We start from the raw sequence: 14027 nt of genomic DNA on the forward strand, positions 1-14027 counted from the left end.
CTCGGGGTCAACTCAATGAAGGAGAAGCCATAGTGGTCCACAATCATGTTGAAGAAATAGGATATCAGCAAGCGTAACCCCGCTTCAAAAAAGGGATCAAAACTCCCACTTTCTCTTAGGGGCAATCGTAGATCGATAACCCCTTTGCCGGAATCATTACACCATGCTCTGGTAAGAAACCGAAGCGATCTTGCAGAAGCTGAAGTTCTTTTGTAGTAGGAACTCTACCATAAAAGATCCATTGTCTAGAAAAGTATGAGCAATCAAAAAAGAAATTAATGGAACACACGGATTGTTACAACAAAGCCAAAGTGGGGATGTGAGGATGAAAAGCCTGGGGAAAAGGGGGACTTTAAAGGCAAAACTGGTGTCACAAACCGTCTCCAAATGACACTGACACACATTGACGGTGCTTCCTGAAGCCTGTCAAATGCTAGAAGTGATCCGAAACATACACGTGTTGAAATATAGGCTCGAAAGATGATACAGTCAAGCCGATGCATACACGGACAAGCCTAAGGGACTGGTTAACGTATCACTCAGGGGAACATAAATAAAGAAGTAAAAATAACACCTGACTTGGCTTGGCCAGAGCCTAGTCTAAAGCCAAGTCTAGGCCTTCGCCAATTCGAAGATCACCAATATAGCGGTTAAGGTGCAGAGTCACGCCTTAACCCTATCTCCAGGAAATTATATCCCAACAAACGTGGGACCATTTAGAGAGTCCAACTCGCCCATTAGATGATAGCCATGATCTTCATAACAAATAAAAGATCTCCTTCTAGCCAATGAGGGAAGGAGACAAAAGACGTGACTGAGGATCCTCCAATATGGGTCTGCCACGTCGCTCCTCATAGGGGAATGCTCAACAGAATTAGTTGAGGGACACACCTCTCAAACACGTATAAAAGGATCATTCTTCCTCATGAAGAAGGGGACAATATTCTCTTTTTTCTGTAATCTTTTACAATCTCTCTCAGATCTCACACTGACTTGATCGTCGGAGCTTCGTCCTGGGAATTCCTCCCGGACGTCAACTAATAGTCGTTTCTCTCTTTTACACTGTGATAATATGAGAAGATACACGCACGGATCTCCCTTATAGTTCCCACCCAATCCTCTCCAGCATATCACAACAGTATTCTTAGTATAACATGATAACTTTTGTTTCTTCGTATTCTCATACAAAATAAAATAAAATTTCATTGTTAATTAGGTAAAATTTTCAAAAGAATAATATATTAATAATAAATATTAAAAGTATTATTGGATTAACATGTCGTTTAAAGAAAACAATTCCTTGATTAGAAAAAAGGCCCAAGGTAGAATATTATAAAGGAAACAAAAAAGATATGAGAAATTGTCAGAAAAATCTTAATATTTTCGACAAAGTTATACTTTAGTTCCAAGATTTCTTTTTGAACAACAGAGTCTTAAAAACCGGCAAAAATTTGCATTTTGATCATTTTAGCGGGTTGGAACTGGTACCAAATTAATTTGGGACTATTTCGTAAACTAACTCAAAATATTGAGACTTTTATGTAAACAAAATTAGTAGGAATTTTCTACAAACAAGTTATTATTGTTTTCAATTCAGAATATTAATATTTAACAATTTAAAAGAAGTTGCATATCTGTAAAATTGTTTATAAATAGCTTAAAGTAGAAGTATTTCTTACTTTGTATATAAATTTGTTTAAGGTAGAAGGATCTTTTTCCAAAAGTAATTAGAATAATTTAAGAGTGTTAATCAAAATTCAAAAGTATTAATCCAAAAAACATGTCCTATTACTTGTTATTAAACAGGATAGTGTAATTAATATTTTTGAATTTTGATATGTGTTACCAATGTAGATGTTTGTAGTGTATCTGCTGGACTTGGAAACAAATCTTTCTACTTTAAACAATTTTATATACAAAGTGAGAAATCCATCTACCTTAAAATATTTATAAACAATTTTACAAATATTCAACTTCTTTTAAATTGTTAAGTATTAATATTCTAAATTGAAAAGAATAATAACAAATGTGAAATAGCCATATACAAAGTAAAAATATACAAGCAGACATTCATGATTTCAATACTAAAAGCATCACTATCTCCTCCATCACCACCCTTAAACAATATCATTAATATTATTTTTTTCTTTTAAACACATTTATATGTATTATTAACAATATTAATAATAACAAGTTTAAAAATAGTATTCTTATTTATATTTTTAACAACAACAACCACAGTATTACAATAATAATAATAATAATAATAATAATAATAATAATAATAATAATAATAATAATAATAATAATAATAATAATAATAACTAGATGAGACACCCCGCTTTGCGGGGTATGGATTTGTTAACTGTATAGAAAATAGAAAATAAGCGATTAAAATTAAAATAAATTAAAAGACGTTAACACATTGATAATCTTCCATCATATGAAATTCATAACTATTAAATAACAAAGCTCATTGCGCAAGGTTATGCGTTTTTGAAACTTCCCCGATTATGCCATAAGAACACCTTACATCATTCTACCAAGTAAAACATAAAGGGATCAACAAAATCTATAAAAGTAATATTTCCTCATTTTATCCAACCTATTTTACAAACTCCCCAATTTTACATTCCATTTCTATAAATCAATTGTAACTTTTTCAAATATTTTTTTAAAAATCATTTATCCAGAACTCTTTGTTTTCTGGTTTACCAACATTCCTTTGCTCTTGGGACTGAAAGCTAGCCACAATATGAAAAATCTCAGGGGAAGCAATACAATTGCACACTTTCGACACCTGTAGAGTGTAATAACAAAAACAAATTAGGGTCGAGAATAATAACAAAAACAAATTAGGGCCATAAATGGATAAGGATTGTCAAAATAAAGTCAAACATTAGAAGCTTTTAACTCTTCATATTTCCTTGGAAAAAGATCCATTTTTACCATTAAAATGGAAAAGAATTTACTAAAGATAAAATATGTACATCACGATAAATTTGATTTTTACAAAGTGCATCTAGATTTAGGAAACTGATAAAAAGACTGTTTTTATATTTTTATAAACTAGGTGTGAGACCCGTATATTACACGAGTTTATTAAAAAAAAAAATTTGGTAACCAGAAAGACTATGTTCATCTATACTAATAAATAAAACCCATTTTCTGCCACATGTCATGTTCTCATTGATTTGGACACATGGCATTTTAATAGATTTTTAAAATTTACTTATTTCCACATGTAATTTTCTGATTTGTTCACATGTCACAACTTATTTCGGTTACAATATTGAGAGAAATAAATGCTTCTTTGAAAAAAATTGATATATTTATAATGTAATAAATGCCATAATTAATGAGAGCTCTAAAATTGATATTGATATTAAATATTAATTTTAAATTTAAAGTTTAAATATTGATATTAAATTTTTATTTTTAATAGACCCGTGTAGTACACGGGTCTCATACCTAGTATAAAAATAAGTAACGATTGAGTTTGTGACCTTTTCGTAAACCGTATGGACTATTTATGTAATTTGGTCTAAATTAATGTATACTAATAAAATTAATTAATATGAATTCACAAATGGAATGTAATATCTACATTAATATACATATATATTAATTAATATATTAATAAAAAGAGGAATTCAAAAATAGAAAGTTATTATGTACATTAATTAATATATTTATAAAATTAATTAATAAGAGGTAACATTTAATATGTGAGATTCAAATAAAAAAGAAAAAAAAAACTATAAAAATGATAAGTGGATATTAAATAATTCAAAAAAATCTAGAAAATGACAAGTGTCAAAATGAAGGAGAAAATAACATATGGCAAAATCATTTTTATTTATTAAGGTAGATTAAATAACATTTCAACACTTCAGTTTTTGAATTTTGTCCATTTGAGTTAGTAGGAGCATGACAATCTTTTTTTTTTCTGCCCTTTTTTGAAATTTTTTTGATTTTTTTTCCCCTAAGCTTTATCTTCGCACCTTCATATAAGCCTCCAACTTTTAGCACCTTGAGGTAAGCCTCCAACTTTTAGATTATATATTAGTCAAAGAATACTATCTCTAAGCTGAATGTAAATATAAGCCTCCAACTTTTAGCACCTTGTTATAAATGATTTAGTGTTGTTCAGGGGAAAAAATTTGTTTGGTTCAAGTTTAGGGCCAATATAAGCTGAATGTAAATACACATTTATGAATTTGAATAGCAATGTTGCTAAAAGATAGTATGTAATGATTTTGGTTTTAAATAAAAGTTAAATATTATTAAATCTCGGGCTTGCTCTTTATTAGACTTAAAACGAAAGTGCAGGGCTAAAATGGACATGCAAACCAATGGTGAAAGAAAATCACATTACCATATCCCTAAGTTAGTGTTTTTATATCTGAAAATTTTAAACTGAGGACATGTGTAATAATTCGGCCTCTTTAGTAGCACATGAGTCAATATGTAACGAAAAGGATGAAAATTAAAATAAACCCCAAAAAATACTTCTAAATATACAAATCAAACATTTTTCTAAATTAACCAATAAATCATTAACATCATAATTGATTAGCAAAAGCCATCTGAACTGTATTACATCAAGAGACAATTACATGAATCAACAAACACGAAAATTAGGGTTGAGAGACATAGCTGGGGCAAACCACACAACATATCCTTGTCGCATAAAATGGAAGAAAAAAAGTAATATGTTCCATCAATAAGCATATCACCCTAAATGAACTGCTAAATACTAAAGCTTGATACAATAAAAATCCACACATAAGAAAACAAAAAGTCGATAGAAATGGCAGAGGATTTACTGTTGGCCTTAGATAGGGTTTCGTTCAGTTTTCTAGGAAAAATTTCCAAGAAAAACGGAAATTTTGAAAACGCGTTTGGTTCGTTCAGTTTTCCAAAATTTTTCAAGAAAATGAAAATTTTCAGTTTTCCAAATTGTATATAAATTAGAAAAATGATTTTTACAGTTTTCTAAAGTTTTACAAATTTCTAAGATAGAAAATGAAAACTCCATCGGTTTCAAACAAACGCGTTTTTTAAAATTTTCATTGAAAATTGAAAATAAAAACTCAACTCTATTTTATGAAAACATTTTCTGAGAAAATGAAAACAATTTTCCACAACTAAACGCACCCATGACTTCCTTGATGTGGAGATTTTGGGTAAACAAAATCTGCAATTAATGTCGGCCGGTTTCCAAATTAACCGAATAGGTGGAGCTAGGGTGGGTGATGTTCGGATTTGACGGAGAATTGCCCGATTGACCTGTAATATCAGAAAAAGGAGATAATAAATTTGAAGGAAAAAAACGCTAAAAATACAGAAAATCGATTAAAGAAGGCAAATAACACTAGTACTTTTCTGAACTGTCAACCGTGGGGAAGAAGCCGAATCAAGGACCGATTTGAAGAAAATCATCTAACTGGATTTTACCTAAGTCAATGGTTTGTCTCCTTTTTCTCATAGAAAACCGTAATACATAAGGAAAGTAGAGGTGTGTGTCTTCGTGAATAGGCTTCATACAAAAAAGTGGGAAAAAAGAGAAGGGAGGCGGCGAGCATGCAATGATTGGTTGAGATCAGTTCCAACCCAGCAAGCTGATGCAAAATTAGACCGAAGCAATTACCCCACCTGCAAAACCGTGTCCGATATCAATTGAAGAAGAAATTTCCAAATAGTAAAGCATCAAAAGCGGGTCGATAAAACATACTTGTGCAAATCGTCTTATAATTGTCTACGATGGTCTGCACCACCGCCATCGAGGACTTCCCTTCTCCTAAGTCCTAAATCGAAAGGAAAATAGAAGATACAAAAGAAAGACGAACATCCGTATGGAGAAAAATTATGACCCAATCCACCCCTTCGAAAATCATCGGCCCAGAAGCTAATTAGGTATAAAGCATATAGAAGTCGTAATGGTAAATCGAGACCTAATCCCCAAATATGGAACGAAGATGGGTGGTGGAGCTCTTCTCGATTAATCGGCTGTTGTGGAGAACGATGTGCAAAGTTAGAGCAAAAGAGGCCAGACGGATATTTCAAAGATACGGTGTGGAAGGATCTGGAAAGATAACATGAAATACAGTCACACAACAGCAACGATCACCAACACGTGTATAGACAATACAATTAATTTCATAAAACACCCGTATACCAAAACCAATCCGAAATTACAATATAAGATATAATAAATGGACCATTTCTACCAACCCCTTAGGAACTTTACTGTTCCTAAAGGGTAAACAACTTTAATATATAACTAGTTGGGGTACCTCGCTCCGCGGGGTTTGGTTTTGATTAAGGTTTTATTTTTTTCTTTTTTGGTATGTATTAGGAAGTAATGTTTGTGTTTTAATGGATATTTTATTTTTGTAATATATATATATATATATATATATATATATATATATATATATATATATATATATATATATATATATATATATATATATATATATATATATATATATATATATATATATATATATATATATATGGTAAATTTTCTGGATAAAAATAATGGGGTTGAAGGAACATAAGGGAATGATTAAGGGGACTTGAGTTATATTCAATAGAAACTCTTACAAATTTGACTAGGAATTTATCAAAAAGTAAAAAAAAAAATAACAAAGTACATTGCTATTTATAAAACCATTGTAACCTTGAAAATAGATTTAATTAGAGCTTCATCAGGTTCTTAAGCAACGCTAAAATCATAACATTAAGAATTTATCAAACACTATAATCAGAACATTAAGCATTGGAATCTTAAGTAACGCTAAAATCATCAGATTAAATAGAAAGTGGGTATCTAGAGGCTGAACCAACCATTGATTTGCTTTTGTAACCGATTTTTTTTGAAGTGGATACCCGGAATCGAAATTGGAACCGCCTATTCCGGTTCCAAAATATTGGGGAGAACCATTTAAGGTGCCAAAATCGAGTGTATACACAATTCGTTAGCACTTAAGTGATGAAAAGAGCTAAGTGCACTGCATACTTGTCAATGACAAATTCGAAACACTTCACACAGTAAACAAAAGCATTGGTCAATTCTTCATCACAACAGGTATGACATATGACACCCTCCTACATAAACATGATGTTATGACAAAGCAAATTTTACTATAATTGAGTAGATTTTCCAAATTAGAATTCCTTATTAAAAAGATATTTGAACATAAATTTTTGTAATAAAAGAAAAGTAAAGTGGGATGCTATGAAATTATATTTATATTTCATGCAACAATCTCTATTATCTAAAGTCTAAAGTAATTTCATAGGTTTTATTTGAATATAAATTGTTGTAATATTTCTATTTCATGCAACAAAGATGCAACTCTTGGTTACTAAATTATCATAAGACTGTCAATAAAACATTTATAACTATTTTCCAAAAACAAAACAACTTGAACATAACTATTATTTGGAATCTTTGATCAATTATCACTCTCACAACCTCCAAATCTCAAATATTCAAAAAGCGTAGCTGTTACCACCTCCACCATGAACATCCATCCTTTTCACAGTTCTTGCACATAAATGAAACGGTCCTAACCTTCTGTAGTTTCACCTACATAGACATCCAATCCAGACGAATCACATTAAATTTGACACCACACACATTTAATTTCACGTTATGTATTTTCACCATAGCTTTTGTAGTTCTAACATTCTACGTTTTTAAATTTGGATTTGCCTGGCAGGACTTTATCTTCGAGCTGAATTTTTCTTGTAATCTTTCTCCAAAGGTTGTCCAATTGCAGAAGTGCACTATACATCACAAGGGTATTTTGATCATTTAACAAAAAAAAAAAAAAATGAAATTGAATTGCTTCCATCTTCCCTCGTAATAATAGTAAAATCCATCAAACATGAAATTTTACAGATTCTAATTGAATTGGAATGACATTTCGGATTCCAACTCTATTTGAATCCACAAACTAAACATACCTTTAATTATATCGTTCTTGCTACATTACGTTTTATTAACAAATTTAGAGCTTCCCTATATTCAAACAATAATATTGATTTTTCTTATCAAGTAGAATATATCGTAAATATAGTGAGGGTATTTTTGTATTTTGCTAAAAAAGAAAAATAATATTAAGTTGAATTTACTTCCACCATTCTCTAGGAATAGTAAAATCCATATAACATGGATATTGATGAAATGGAATGGAACCTCAAATTTGAATCCATGATACATTAAGTTTTCCTACAACTTTTTAACTTGCCTAAATTTAAATAATACTTTTGATTTTCCTTGCACCACATAATAATGTGGATATTTTATATTGAAAAACTCTTTTAAATGATAATAATAAATTGAATAATTATTTCAAAATGAAAGAGAGCTCACCAAGTAAGCACCAAAAAGTGATTTGATGTTTTTTCCACCTGTCAATTATATTATTTGATATTTTTTCCTCCCAAATCCTCTGACATTAAAACTAATGAATAATTGTAACATCTTTTTAAGTGTGAAGTAAAATTGGTCATTTACTCTCATTCGAAAAGTTTATTCAGTCCAAATTTTTTTATGTATACAATTGTTTATGTTCATTGTAAATACCTACATCAGCATAAACAAGATAATGCCCACGAATGATTGGTAGAGATAAGATCAACTCCTCATAACAGAAACCTGCTTGTTTGTACCTATAAAACCACATAAACTGTAATAAGCCCCAGGGATAAATTTGTCTTTTTTATCCACATATAAATTAATGAAGCACTCACACTTCAATGAAACATATATTTCAACAACTTCTCTCCAGCATCATGACCTGCCATGAATCTAGGCTAAAAAAATAAAAATAAAAAATAAACAGACCTCATTGAATTTTATAGTAAATAAGATCAAATATAAAGAATGTTTGGGATTTTGTTCTTACATCTCAAGATATTTATTGAGTCAATCGATGGCTGCTAAAATATGTCGACGGGCCTTTGTCATGGCTATTCTTGTCATACTTATAAGCTACAAACGCTTAAGATTGTTAGAACTTAGAAAGGTTATTTTGGTAATTTAAAGATTGGAGACAGTTTTAAAAAGATTTATGTCAACAAACTATATAAATAAAGTTATATTGTAAGTTTTTATTTCATTACATGATGGAATGAATAAGGAATGCATATCACCTTCTGCAGGGCATATTAGTCTTCAAAGAAACATAGATGTTATGATAATAAAATGTAAACTTTGAAAGATAAATTTACAAATGGATGACAAATTTTAGTTGGTGGAGAAACATGGCTGAAATTGATAAGAATAGTTACCATTTATTGATTTCAAACACAAATTACAAATATGCATTTTATCAAACACCTGCTCCGCTTCTTCCGTTTCTTCAAATTTCTCTAATAATCATGAAAACACATAGTTGTTCCTGCTTTCTCATCTCTTCAAACACCTACAAATATGAAACAAAATCAACATAAAGAAACGATTGTTTTTGCAGGGGAGAGATTAAATTGGAAGTTGTTATTGAGGGTGATAAAAAGATGTCGTACATGTGGTGGAATTTAAAGATAAATATGAAAAAGTTGATGAGCGACAGAGAGAAATACGATAATAAAAAACTAGGTTCTCAAGATATGCAGTCAACTAATCAATTGTTGATAACGATAATAAATTGAAAGATTAAATAAATCAGATTTAATAATTTAGAAATTGAAACATATGGAGTTGTCTACTAAACCCATTTCAACTTTTCAAGCTGAAGCACATCTATTATGAGAAGAAATAAGTAGAAATCATATTCCAGCAGCCACAATTACCAGAATTATATACCTTAATAGGATTTAAAGCTATCAAGAACCTAAAATTCGAATCCTACTAAGTTCATTCTATAGAACTAAATTGTAGATTTTATACGGATTATATAAAATTTAGAATTTTAAGTTGGGCCCTTTTAACTTTCGTGTGTATATGATTTCGTTGGTGTACTTACAAACTGTTGGTAAGCATAAGAGAAGATCACATATCAAATTACTAAATTTGTCCGGGGTTTCTGGTAAGCCTAGCTTGGCATCTTCTCCTGATCACATATCAAATTATTAAAAAAAATGAAACTTGTGTAAAAAAATCTTAAATAATTAATGTTGAAGTTCAGGTATATCCATGGTACTTCTTTCCAAAATGAGAATGCAGTTGGGGCATTTCACTTGTAAAAATGGAAAAAATACATATAAATTGAAAGTACGTTGCCATTTAGGGCATTTCACTAGTAAAAATGGAAAATGCAGTTAATAGCATAACCTCTTATTACCAGACCAAAGATTGGAAGGCGTTTAGAAGCAAAACCTGCAAATTAAAAATGCATATCAGCTACACTCAAGAACCAAAATTGTAATTTACTTCTATGTGTGTGTAATTTGATGTAGGAAATCTTTGATTGAAATTAAAAAAAGTCAAATACACAAGAGTAGTAGGCGCTGACGGCATCATTTCTCCGCCGCCTGTCGTCGTTGTTTCGATAAACATGCTTTGATCGACCGAATAATACAATCAATACGGTTGAGTCCGACTACGAATCTGAGTCAGAGTGAATATCAGAATCCGATCAATCAACATCTTTATCGGACGAAAAACATATTTTATCCATTGATTTGACTTGATGATTACTTAATTTTCTGTTTTTCTCACTAAATTGTCATGTTTCCTCTCCGCTGTAATCTTCATCGTCGCCACCACTACTGTGACTGCCACTGCCATCCACTATTGACTGAAATTCTCCACTATAAACTGTCTTCAGAGCTGTTATTCGAACTTCATCCTGGAACAAAAATCACATATCAGTTGCAATATGCAAATGCAAAATAATCTAAAAACAACACCAGGCTAGATGAAGTTCCATAGATAGCATATAATCACCTTCAGTTAGTTCAATACGAACCGGAACCAGAACTGCAACAAACCAAATTATCATATGGTAGAGTAAAATCACATTTCTACCCTTGTCCATTTCATTTTTTTTGTTATGATTATTCCATAGCATATAATCATCACTTTCAATTCAAACATCAACTAAACCATATGAAAATTAGACAGGAAAAAAATTATACCTCAATGGATTTGCTGGGAGCAACACGAATGACATTGACCAAATTGCCCCTAAAGAGGCTAGTTCAACCGTAATAGAGAGAGCTAATTAAACATTGCACTAAATAATTTATGAAATCTATTAACCCAATTTCAAACCAAATAATTACAACTACAAATCGAACGAAATCGGAAGAAACCTCTGAAAAGAAACACAACATAAAAATTGAAAATTAGTACGATAAAGAGGTAAGGTTGCTCATACCGTATAAGGCAAAACAGAATTGCCATATAACTGTTTTCTAACGAAGTATGGATTTCTGTTTTCATGTGATAAAAAAGCCATGGTATCACATGAAACCAAACAAAAAGGGATTAAAGAGGCTTCAAAATCCAGATTCAGATTATTATTATTAATATGTGATATCTAACTAAGACATGGAGCACTAATAAAGTTGGAATTGTCAAGTTCTGCAGATGTCTGATTTTGATTAATACAAAAACCCATCAATGTTATGAAATCAAACACAAATCAGTTGGAATTTAATACTTTATAATCTAGCATATTGAAGAATACTTACAGAGGTCTTAGAGGTGGTTGTTGTTTAGGGTTTAGGGTTTAAAACCCATCAATGTTATGAAATCAAACACAAATCAATTGGAATTTAATACTTTATAATCTAGCATATTGAAGAATACTCACAGAGACCTTAGAGGTGGTTGTTGTTGCAGCAACGACTGTTTTGGTTGTGGTGGTGGCGACGGTGGCGCTGGGTGTTGAACACGCACCACAACCGGCCATTGAGGGTGCTCCGGCAAAACCACTTGAGTCCTCTCCAACGATGCCGTTGGCGGTACAGTACCACCGATGCTATTAAAATCTAGCTGTCGTGCGAGCTTTTTGCAGCCGGGATATCCATCGGTGTTGCTGTCGACACCTCCGCCGCGTCCTATTATTGTTTTTGGAGGGAAATTTGAACCCCCCCTGCCTTCACCCGTCTCCATTATTATCTTTCCAATTTGAGATTTCACTTTCATTATTAAGAAACTCTACAGAAGTATGAAAATATACATAAATTCAACAAATTCCCCAAATTCAAACAAAAATCAACAACCATTCGAATAAAAAACGGAAACCCAGAAACAATACGATGACAAAATCAATAAACTTATCGCTCCCACTCCAACAGTTCAGATTCGCAAATAAAACATCATCAGGACGATACGAAGGGAAGTGTGTAGAAGGATCCAGAAACATAAAGATAAATATCAAATAAAGATAAACCCAATGAACAACACGTGTTTAAAGAACGTAAATAATTCGTCTAAATTTTAACGATATTTCCAGAAAAACCCCCAAAAAATAACCAATGCAATAATAATAGCGCAACAACAATACGGGGACCTTTTCTGCCAAAAGTTAGCGAGTTTACTGTTCATCTTACAACACAACTTTAATATATATATATATATATATATATATATATATATATATATATATATATATATATATATATATATATGTATATAATAATAATAATAATAATAATAATAATAATAATAATAATAAGAGTTTTGTTTGTAGAAAATTTTTAATATATTTGTTTATAGAAAAGTCTTAATATTTTGGGTTAATTTACGAAATAGTTCTAAATTAATTTGGTACCGGTTCCAACCGATTAAAAGGTGGCTAAATGCAAAATTTTACCGGTTTTTAGGACTTTTTCGTTAAATTTTTTTTGGGATTAAAGTGTAAATTTTCCGAAAATATTGAGACTTTTCTGATAATTTCTCTCTCTCTCTCTCTCTCTCTCTCTATATATATATATATATATATATATATATATATATATATATATATATATATATATATATATACTCTCTCTCTCTCTCTCTCTCTCTCTCTCTATATATATATATATATATATATATATATATATATATATATATATATATATATATATATATATATATATATATATATATATAACTCTAGCTTTTTTTATAACTTTGATGTTAGCTAATAAAATAATAACATCAGTTAGAAAATTGACTGATAAGACATGAAAATACAAAATAATATAAAAAATATTTATTTACATATTATTAAAAAATAATAAAATTGTATAAAATATTATTAAAATATATCAAAATTTTCATCATATTGTAATAGAAGCTTTTCCAACTTTTAGGTTTACAGTAGATTATATGTATTTCATATCATATTTGCAAGATCATTATTTCTATACCTTTTTAATCTATATTTTTTGTGCATTAATAACGATAGTAAAATATTCTTAGATATTTTGACAATATATTTTTTTCATCCGAATGATCGTTACATTTTGAATTTCTTTAATTTTTTTAAACAAACTTTTGGTCTTTCGGCCCAAATTTCCTAAGCCCAAATGTTACTCTTTTTCCATGATGGTCGACGGATTTTGAAAAGAAAAAAATATTAAGGTATGTGTTGATCAGTAGTAAAAAAGAGAAGCATGCCTTCAATTAGTTTTATGCAATATTAGTTATGTATAAATAGCAATTGTAAACAATTCATTATAACAACAATATTATTACCAAAGGCACACTTGGAAACGTGTAATAAAAAAACTTATGAATTTACGAAGCTATGTTAAATATCTAATTAAACACCAGCTTATAAATTACTTTATTAGTTTCATCAAAAACTAAATAACAATTAATTCAAAAAATAAATTAGTTTGTAAGTACCAAACAAAATCTAATTAAAAAAATCCCTGCAGTTTTTTAATTTAACCCGTATCACAATCATTTGTTTTTTAACCAAACTGGTAACATAAAATTAAAACATATAATATTTTATAATATGCAGTTATCAAAACATTATAAATGAATAACTGTAATCGGATCTTTAAATTATATAATCACCCAAGATCTCACACGAGAAAGCAAACTTGATCTTTTTCTTTGACTT

General features: G+C 30.1%; 1 long non-coding RNA gene across 1 annotated transcript; it reads right to left on the bottom strand.

Moving 5' to 3' along the window:
- Positions 1 to 7356: 7356 nt before the first annotated feature.
- On the bottom strand, positions 7357 to 12312 carry LOC145013282 (uncharacterized). Its single transcript, XR_013664907.1, has 3 exons — positions 9310 to 12312; positions 8925 to 9010; positions 7357 to 8832 (listed from the first exon to the last, which is right to left on the bottom strand). It is a non-coding gene; the product is annotated as an uncharacterized LOC145013282 (long non-coding RNA).
- Positions 12313 to 14027: the final 1715 nt, after the last annotated feature.

The sequence above is a fragment of the Lactuca saligna genome, chromosome 8 (genome assembly GCF_052625555.1).
Source record: "Lactuca saligna cultivar CGN05327 chromosome 8, ASM5262555v1, whole genome shotgun sequence".
Taxonomy (NCBI): domain Eukaryota; kingdom Viridiplantae; phylum Streptophyta; class Magnoliopsida; order Asterales; family Asteraceae; genus Lactuca; species Lactuca saligna.